The following is an 11,240-nucleotide window of genomic DNA, read 5'->3' as shown; positions in this document are numbered from 1 at the left end:
TTTTTTTTTTTTTTTTTTTTTTTTACAAAAAAAGCACTGGGGGTTGGGGACCCTTGCTGCAAAGCATTATGGGGCAGTATATCAGTCTAACTGCTATTGCTAGGTGATTTTTTTTTTAAGTTTATGTAGGATTTTCCTTCTCCTTTTTGGAAGCATATGTTTTTTTGCTTTTGTTTCTAAGGAATTTAAGATAACATTTTACTTTTTTTATGATTAGAATACATTGAAAAAATAGATATGATAGTTATATTATAAAATAGTAATATGATTTTATAGCACCAGTCTTTCTATAAAATAATAATAAATTTTCTTAATAGAAATGTTATTTGCAATACTTTGAAAGTTTAAATTATTATATATTTATTGAATTTTTATGCCATCCATCTCACTAATACAGAGGCTCTGGGTGGCTTATAATATAGTAAAAATTAAAATGCTAAAAAAAGCAATTACAATTAGAATAAAAAGTTAAAAAAATAAAATTAAAAATCAAGATGATGTAAGAATCAAATTGAAGAGGGCCTCCTTTCAAAATTGCAATGCTAGGAAATATTTTTTGTTGGTTTATGTAACTGACATTGGCTGAAATGTGATACCATTATTGCTACAATAGACTAGAGCATCCCTGGTTCTTCTTCCCTCTTGAATCACTAAAAATAAAGTTGCTTGGAACAATGTGGCAGACTTCTGTTGGACCGCAGGCCAAGTAGCAGAGCCAACTTTTTAGGTTCTTCTGAAAGGCCAGAAATTGGAGCTAATTATCACCTCTAATGGGAGAACATTACTCAGGGCAGGAGCCATAGCAAAAAAGGCTCTTCTCCTTGATTCTGCCAGGTCCAAAATTTGGCCCTTTTCTCTAGAATGAGTAGGGAGAATTAGTTCCAAATGGAGTAAGACAGGGGTCCCCAACCCCTGGTCCATGGACCAGTACCAGGCCATGGCGTGCCACCAGCCGGTCTGCACAAGCAAGGAAAGCCCCATCCACAGGATGCAGACAGCACACAAAACCATGCCCCCTCTCCAGTCCGCAGAAAAAGCTCTCTCCACATAACCGGTCATTGCTGCCCAAAAGGTTGGGGACCTCTGGAGTAAGGTGGTTACCCAGATATTATTATTTTGAGTAAACTAGCCAATTTTGGCCAACTATTATGAAGAACTTTATATTTTTAATACAATTTCTAATGTTTTTTCTGGCAGTCAAATTGTGTATATTTTCTACCCGTGGCTTTGATTGTTGATGAAGGCAGGCCTTCAAAAGGTTGGAGGTAGGATAATTCTATATCCTGGACAGAGATGACTGAAAAGAAAAGAAAACCTTTGATTATGGTAATTTCCTGCTGAGGCCAAACATTTTAGGGCCTTTTACTTCCAAATTGCTCTTTTCGTATCATCAAAGAAAAGTTGAGAAGAAATGGGAAGTATTTACATTCCACAAACTCTATAATAAAACCCCAGGAATAGAAATAGTTGAAAGATGAATTTTTTAGTAGAAATAGCTTATTAAATATTTTATCTGGTCACAAAAACTTTATATAAATAATGTTAAAAACCCTGCAACCAATTTATAATACAGCTACTACATAAAATTAAGTCACAGGTTGTCTTTCAGGGTGTTTATCTCCAATTTTAACATTTTATGTCTGGACATACAGTATTTAAAAGAAAAAGGAAAAAAGAAAAAAAAACCCAAAAATAAACTATTACAACTCCAAATAATTTGCACATTTCTTTGAGCTCAACATCAATTATCATCCTGCAGTGTCATACTAGTTTATCTCTCTAGGTATGTTTGTAGAGCAGACATGAAATTAAATTACTTGAGGAACCGTCTTGACCAGGTTTGGCCTGCCCCATTTATGCCAGTATAAGGGACATGCCATGGATCAAGGAATTTTAGCTGGCAGGGTATAATAATAATAATAATAATAATAATAATAATAATAATAATAATAATAATAATAATAATAATAATAATAATAATAATAATAATAATAATAATAATAAAGTTGGAAGGGACCTTGGAGGTCATCTAGTCCAACCTCTTGCTCAGGCAGGAAACCCTACACCATTTCAGACAAATAGCTGTCCAGTCTCTTAAAAACTTCCAGTGTTGGAGCATTCACCGCTTCTGGAGGCAGGTTGTTCCATTGGTTAATTGTTCTAACTGTCAGGAAGTTTCTCCTTAGTTCTAGGTTGCTTCTCTCCTTGATTAGTTTCCATCCGTTGCTTCTTGTCCTGCCCTCAGGCACTTTGGAGAATAGCTTGACTCCCTCTTCTTTGTGGCAGCCCCTGAGATATTGGAACACTGCTATCATGTCCCCTCTCATCCTTCTCTTCGTTAAACTAGACATACCCAATTCCCAGCAACCGTTCCTTATATGTTTTAGCCTCCAGTCCCCTAATCATCTTTTGGCCAACTATCTTTGTTGCTTTTCTCTGTACTCTTTCTAGAGTCTCAGCATCTTTTTTACATCGTGGTGACCAAAACTGGATGCAGTATTACCAAGACATTGTAAAGTGGTATTAATACTTCATGTGATCTTGATTCTATCCCTTTGTTAATGCAGTCCAGAACTGAGTTGGCTTTTTTGGCAGCTGCAGCACACTGCTGGCTCATATTTAAGTGATTGTCCACTAGGACTCCAAGATCCCTCTCACAGTTGCTACTATTGAGCAAGGTAGCCCCTATACTATACCTGTACATTTGGTTTTTCTTGTCTAAATGTAGAACCTTGCTTTTTTCACTATTGAATTTCATTTTGTTAGATAGTGCCCAGTGTTCAAGTCTGTCCAGATCCTCCTGTATCTTAAGCTTATCTTCTGGAGTGTTGGCTATTCCTGCCAGCTTGGTGTCATCCGCAAATTTGATGAGAAGCAGAGTCTTTTTGTGTTGGCCCCTGTCCTTTGAAGCATCTTTCCCCCAGAGGTGATATCTACCCCTATCCTCTTGGCCAGGTGGCTAATAGGCAAGAGAGAAGATTTTCCCTTTCATAATACTTATAAACTTGGTTCCTTGTTTTATTTAATTTGTGTTAATTATAGTGTTTTTAAAAGTGTGTTTATATTTGTGTTTTTATTATAGTATAAGCTGCCCAGAGTAGTTAAATGGCTGATATATAAATTTAATAAACAAAAAAAGTGAGGAATATGAGCTGGGGTCCATTACATCTGGAGATACCCTATTGAGAAGACTATTTGAGCTTATCTCCAGGTACATAGCGGAATGGAGAAACATCTTAGGATACCAAAACTCTTGATTCAGTGCCATGATTCTGAGCAGCAACAGGCAGTCAGGCTAAATGATGTTGATAGCCAAGCAAATAGTCTGTATTAATATAAAGCAAATTCATATTACTATACAGCATATTTAAATAATGTCTAATTTAATAATAAGTAAGCAGTACCGTGTTGACTGAGACAAATCCAAATCCAAAAATGCATATTAAGACTATACCTTTAGTATACCTTCAACTGAGAGTATAAAAATGGCTAGTATTTAAGCTGAATTTGAACTAAGTTACAATACAGATGGAATAATGGAATATTTTGTAGATATTTAAAATGAAATCTGCATTAGAAGTGATTTTAAGTTGCACCAAGAATTCTTCTAATCTTTCTAGAAAGAAGAAGCAACCAAATAATCATTGGCTCTGTATTTTTGGAAATTTAAAGTTAAAAAGTTAATAGTTCTTTATCTGGTGAGAAACACAAAGGTAATTAACAAAACAGGTTTTAAAGAAGGGCATAATTAAAGATGTGTTAGGTAAAATGAATCATTATGAAACATTGCATAGAATAATTGAATGATCGGAGGGTTTAAACATCAGCACACTCCAGCTTCCCAATGATTATCTACAACTGGATATACTTGAATACATAAGGTTAATGTTTATATTGGTGCTTGTATTAACACAATGCAAGCAAGCAAGTTTTTAATATCTCATTTGTTTTTTTCTAAATTGCATTTTTCCCCATGTAATGTATTAAGTGTGTATCTGGTTATCTCAAACATTCTATAGAATTAAGCATTTTATTATACCCTAAACACAGATAAATCAGTTTATTTATTCTGTTTCCTCCATGAAATATATAATAACACAAGCTTATCTAATAATTTTTGAAGTATTTGTAAAAAATGTATTACTAAAAATGTAGCATGTTTCTTGCCTTTTGAAAAGCAAGAAAAACAGTTAAAAAATAATTTGAAAACCTAAAACAGCTTGGAGGCAGGTAACTTTTTCAACATAATTCATTACATGACATTCAGGAATTAGATTTGGTTCTCAAAAAGAAAAAATGGAAGAGTTGTAGTGCATACAAATGTATTCTACGTGCTCTAGTAATAATTAAGTGGGCTTTGGACAACTGAGCATGTTAATAAAATTCTGCTTTAAGAAAAAAAAATACTACATTTTGGCTGATTCTTAAATATTTCTCCTGATATTCTATAGTTCTGTTGTAAGATAAAGTAAAAATTCCCTGGGATTGTTTTCTCTGTACTGTACTATAAAGTGAAAGCTCCTTATACAACAGTGTCCTACAAATTTATTTCATTTGATTTCATCAACATTGCAAGTCATCTGCAGGAGGGGGGGAAATTACGATGATAGCCTCTACGTATATTTGAACCCAACCTCTCTTTTATATGAATTGTGCACATATTGGGGTTTTGATTATGTGGTCATGGCCATCATCTCACCTTTTTTTTTTATCTCCTCCACAGTTTCCAGTCTTTGTTCACATTTTCTCAGAAGTTGTGAAATTGCAGTCTCAATATATATAAAGAATATACTAAAATGTTTTATGTAAACTTCCATAGTTTCATCTCCTATGGGCATCATGTAAACAATTCAGGTGTATGCAGAAAAGTATCTGGCTTACAGCTGAAAGATACAGCAAAGACATTCAAAGGAAGTCAGACTGACATCAGTCATAATTTATCCAATAGTTACAGAACTTTTGTAAGTGACTGTGTATGTGTTTTAGCTCATTTCTTAGGGCAAGTAATTCATATCAACCATATCATGCACCATGCATCATAAAAATAGCAATAACCCTGTAATAAACCTGGAACTAATTAAGAACGTCAACTCTTCCTGTATAACTGAGCAACAATCTGCTTTTCAGATAATTTAAAATTCAAATTACCATGTCCATCTTTTGACCAGTGACAAAGAATAAAGCTAGTTGTAGTGCAAACATCTGGAAGATGTTAAAATCCTGACATTGTAGCATATTCTCACAAGGAATAATTAATAATTAATTGGGGAATGAGACCTGACTTTGCAGAAAACTGGACAACTAGTAGAAGGAGCAATAAGATATGATTTTTTGTAAGAGAGAGAGAGATTGTCTGGAGCTTTGCAGTCCATATATAATAGTTCTTCTTTACTGTCTGACCAGGGAGAAAATGAACTGCTTTTAACAAATCCTTGTTTATCACTTCAAGAATGCTAAAAAAAAAAGCTGTGACTCACTCTTTGTGGCACTAGTTGTTTCACAATAGACAAACTGAAAGGAGTTGCTTCATCTTAGAAAAATAAAGTTTTCTTTGCTAAACCTGAACCACTTAAGTGCAAACTCAGTGAATGTCCACTCACACAAATGTATTATATGAACTGACTTCCAGAGCAATTCCATTCCAAATTATGACTCTGATGACATAGATGTAATATCTGAGTGGAAGCCATGTTTTTCTAAGTAAAAGAGAAAAATATTTTACCAACTAAATTCAAAGAGGAAATGATTGATGACGGTTAGAAAAAGGCAATTTAACTAAAGTGGCCTTCAACCCAATGTACTGCTTATTCTTAATTGGCTAGTAAGCAACCTAGCAATTATGCTGAGTTGTACAACACTTTTAAAATTGGATGATACCAGTGTAATTATAATAAAAATTTACTCTAGTATAAAAAGAATGTGTGTATTTCAGCAGATGATCTACAGCCAAGTAGTTCTTTTGGCAATTACTATAAGAAATACATTCACTTCACCAGACCTTTTACTGTACTAACTACTTCAACATGAAACATTCTTGTTTGCTTGGAACACTGAATAAGAAATAAAAAGTAATATAACCCTTTAAAATTATAGGGACCTCCCACTTCAGATGTTTCTTATCCTGCCAACATACATTTACTGTTATATTGCAAAACAAACAAACCCAAACAAACAAAAAAGTATGCTATGTCATATGTTACATAATATTGATGGAGTCATCTTGACTGAAATCATACTCTTGTGATACCTTTTGAAGAAACTAACTAGCATGGACCATTCTTTTTAAACAAATTTCCACTGATGATAAGAAAGAAAAATAGCAATATCCTGTGATCTTTATATTTGTAGACTTTGCCACTGGAGAATTTGAAAGCAGACTGAATTATTTATTTGAAGTACTGTTCACTACTGTTTTTGGAATTAACATTGGTTTATGGTCATTGAAGTTGCGATCATCAATAGAAATTCACTTCTACTTCCGAAACAAATATTGTGTTAGAAATTTTATTGAGGAATCATATCACATTCTCTCTGTCGTCCCCTTCTTCTACTGCCCTCAATCTTTCCCAGCATTAGGCTCTTCTCCAGTGAGTCCTTCCTTCTCATTAGGTGGCCAAAGTATTTGAGTTTCAACTTCAGGATCTGGCCTTCTAAAGAGCAGTCAGGGTTGATCTCTAGGACTGACCGGTTTAATTGCCTTGCAGTCCAGGGGACTCGCAGGAGTCTTCTCCAGCACCATAGTTCAAAGGCCTCAATTCTTTGGCGCTCAGCTTTTCTTATGGTCCAACTGTCACAGCCATACATTGCAACTGGGAAAATCATGGCCTTGTCTAGACGTACTTTTGTTGGCAGGGTGATGTCTCTACTTTTTAGTGTGCTGTCTAGATTTGCCATAGCTTTCCTCCCCAGGAGCAAGCGTCTTTTAATTTCTTGGCTGCAGTCCCCATCTGTGGTGATCTTGGAGCCCAGGAAGATAAAATCTGTCACTACCTTCATTTCTTCCCCATCTATTTGCCAGGAATTGAGAGGGCCGGAAGCCATGATCTTGGTTTTCTTAATATTGAGTTTCAAGCCAACTTTTGCACTCTCCTTCTTCACCTGCATCAAGAGGCTCTTTAGTTCCTCTTCACTTTCTGCCATTAGAATGGTATCATCTGCATATTTTAGGTTGTTGATATTTCTCCCTGCAATCTTAATTCCAACTTTTGATTTATCTAGCTTTGCCTTTCTCATGATGTGCTCTGCATATAAGTTAAATAGGCAGGGCAACAGAATCCAGCCTTGCCGGACTCCTTTCCCAATTTTGAACCAATCAGTAATTCCGTGTCCAGTTCTCACTGTTGCTTCTTGACCCGCATATAGGTTTCTCAAGAGACAAATAAGATGGTCTGGTACTCCTATCTCTTTAAGAACTTACCACAATTTGTTGTGATCTACACAATCAAAGGCTTTAGCATAGTCAATGAAGCAGAAGTAGATGTTTTTCTGGAACTCCCTAGCTTTCTCCATGATCCAGTGTATGTTGACAATTTGATCTCTAGTCACTGAAGCAGTAAGTGTGAGCTTAAATGGACTCCAGAAGATGGTAAAGGACAGGAAGGCCTGGAGGAATGTTGTTCATGGGGTCGTGATGGGTCGGACATGACTTTGGAACTAACAACAACATATCAAATTATTGTTATTTGTTGTTCAGTGTTCATTCTCATTTAGTCTAAATGATGAATTAAGGACATATTATTCTGTGATACTAGTTATTTGAGGATCCTTTGACTGTATGTATTGTGGCAGGTGCTTGAGTCATTCCCTGTGTTGTGGGAGGCAGTTCTGTTAATTGCTTTGCTTAGTTGGCCCCTGGTAATAAGGGCATTTTGGTACCTTAAGATTGTTCCCAAATAGCTTAATTCTCTATTTACCAATCCTTGATGATATCTTGAGTTACTGGAGACATATCTGGAATATTTGTAAAGAAAAATTAAATTATCAGCGCTCATATTTGAATCCACGGCTACAAGGGAGAGAAAATATCTTTACTTTTCTTCACATATTGCATCTGTGGACTTTCAAATAATAATAATAATAATAATAATAATAATAATAACAACAACAACAACAACAACAACAACAAAATAAAAATAAAAATAAAAATAATAAAGTTGGAAGGGATCTTGGAGGTCATCTAGTCCAACCCCCTGCTCAGGCAGGAAACCCTATACCATTTCAGACAAATGGCTGTCCAGTCTCTTAAAAACTTCCAGTGTTTGAGCATTCACAGATTCTGGAGGCAGGTTGTTCCACTGATAGATTGTTCTAACTGTCAGGAAATTTCTCCTTAGTTCTAGGCTGCTTCTCTCTTTAATTAGTTTCTATCCGTTGCTTCTTGTGTTGGCTATTCCTGCCAGCTTGGTGTCGTCTGCAAATTTGATGAGTTCTCCATATAGCTCCTCATCCAAATCATTGATGAAGATGTTGAAGAGCACAGGGCCCAGAACAGAGCCCTGGGGCACCCCATTACACACTTCCCTTCATGTAAATGCAGTTCCAGTGAGGACTACACGCTGAGTATGGCCGATCAGCCAGCTATGAATCCATCTGGTGGTGATGCTGTCTAACCCACATTTTTCTATCTTATCAAGTAGTAGGTTGTGGTAGCCATATTTGGATTGCCAACTCCTATTGGGGAAAATTGAGTAACTAGATCAATCTTGGCCACTCTCACCATAAAGTTTGCCAATGAAGTAGTTTAGATTCACCACAATCTTCAATACCCAATAGTAGGATCAGGTGGGGTGATGGGAACAATGTCTAGCTTTTTTATTTGGGCTGTATTTTTGCCTGTGGACTCTGATGAAGCCTGTTATCAAGTATTATTCTGCTACTTTACAGGTTAATTTCCTGATTCTCTTGGGTCCTTTGTGGGGATGAAAGAAACTGAATTGGGTCTATGGTTTATGCTCCATGGCTTGCTATAGGGAGTATTTTCTGCAGTTTTGAAAGAAGCCTGATACATCCTCTTTCTCAAGTGACTATGTCTAGATCTGGTATTCTCTAAATTTCCCTGTGGGAAAAGCTTGAGTATATTTCAAAGTGCCTTTTTTTTGTCTGATGAAGCCCTTTATAGCTTGGGCAAATTATATATTTGACTCCTTCTTCTAAACTGTATTGATCCACTCAATAAGATCAACCTGGGAGAACCCATTGGTAGTTCTCCCTGTAGTAAAGTGAAGCAAGTGGGTGGCTGACAGAATTATTCCTTGGGGAAAGTGGCTATCTTAGGGAATGGCCTTCTAACTGAAGTTCAGTTAACCCCCAAATCAGCGATCTTCTTGAAATAGATTAAGAATGAGCTTTTCAGGCCAATATTTGGATTTATTTGATTTATGCCATGAAAGCCAGGTGGTGACTTTGGGTCATCACTCTCTCTCAGCCCAACCCACCTTATAGGGTTGTTGTTGTGGGGAAAATAGAAGGAGGAAGGTGTGTTGGATATGTTAATTGCCTTGAAAACAATGAAGGTGGGATATAAATGAATCAATCCATAAAATATATAAAACAGCATAGTACTGTATAGTGTAGTACACTATAGAGTAATGGTGTTAACTTCAAAAGCTCTGAACAAGCAGCCAATACTGATCTTCTCTGGTAGCTTCCTTTTTGGGAAAAAGAAAAAAAAAGGAACAGGCAATATGTGGGTGTAGGTTTTAGACAGAAAAAAATGGGTAGTTAGAAAAAGAAGAGAATATATAATTCCTCTCGCTTGGGATTCATATCCTGCCAGTATTTGATTCAGGCCCACTCATTACCAAGAAGACAATACATCACCACAATAAAAGGTTTCCCCTTTTTGTAAACTTTTATCACAAAGGCATAAATGTGTTTTATTTATTATAAGAGAATATTATCTGAACTATGGTACCTCCTTATAAAGGCATCTATCATTTTGTATGTCATAAAATCAGCTTTACCTGGAAGAGAGCATACATATCATCATGCTCATCATGATATTACCATGCAAATGGTACACTGCACATTGTGTAATTTGCATAATTGCAAAACACAACTTGCATCATTTGCATTATGTCACAAAGCATGTGACATTACTTGCTCCCCTTGCAGAGGACCATGCTAGATTTTCTAATATGTGCAATAAGAATCCTTTGGTAGACTCCATTTAAAGGAATTCTGGTGCCTTTGTTGGCTCTGTTTGGCTAAAATCCTTTTAGGATGTTGTTGTCCAACATCTCTTACCACTCATTATACACTGAAGTATACAAATCAAACTAGGAAGCTTTCCCCCATCTTAATCTGGCTAACCAGCAGAACCCAAATTATATTAACAGACTAATTTTAGGCATGCATTTTGTTCTGCTCCTGTAGTCTGTTTGATTAAATGATTATTCATTGCTGATTATAATTTACAGTACAAGAAGCCAAAGCACAACAACACTGAATTAGGCCTGGAATCCAAGCCTAGAAAAAGAAATGGGGCCAACTGAAATCATAGAAGACACCAAAAGGAAACAGTTCTGGTCCAAGGGGGCTGATTTCCTGACAAGCATTTTCATCTTTTGTGTTTAATTTAGATTGTTGTTGGAGGCCAGAAAATAGGATAGCAATCTGGAACATATGAAATGTGTTGCTTCCAAATATTTCAGGAAATATAATTTATGATGACCTCAGCTTCCTGTGCTAATATTTTTCTTCTGTAATTCAGAATATGAATAAATCAAACTTTCTACAAATCTGACCACATTTCCAGTTTCTCAGCCTTTCCCCATGTTTGAGAGAAGGGATTAGCACTTGTTTAGCAGCTGATTTATATTATTAGATTTATATCCTAGCTTTTCCCTGGGAATTTAAAGCAGGATATCCCAATGCACTCCCTTCTCCCTTTATCTTTGCAATAACCCTACAGGAAAAGTTGGACAGAGAAAGCAAGAGTGACTGACTCATGAAGCTCCATGAAGCTCCTAATCCATTACATTACATTAACCACGGCACTTGCTATGGCAATGGCTCACCAATTTACAGATATACCTGTTAAGTGATGGCCCGTTGCCTGGAGGCCGTAAGGGTCTGGATGGGGAGGAACAAACTCAGACTCAACCCTTCCAAGACCGAGTGGCTGTGGATGCCGGCGCCTCGGCATAGTCAGCTGATTCCATCGCTGACTATAGGGGGCGAAACCCTGGCCCCCTCAGAGAGGGCGCGCAACTTGGGAGTCCTCCTGGATGCACGGCTGA

This window comes from Protobothrops mucrosquamatus, unplaced genomic scaffold, assembly GCF_001527695.2.
Source record: "Protobothrops mucrosquamatus isolate PMUCROS unplaced genomic scaffold, P.Mucros_1.0 scaffold33, whole genome shotgun sequence".
Taxonomy (NCBI): domain Eukaryota; kingdom Metazoa; phylum Chordata; class Lepidosauria; order Squamata; family Viperidae; genus Protobothrops; species Protobothrops mucrosquamatus.
This window is presented reverse-complemented; position numbering follows the sequence as displayed.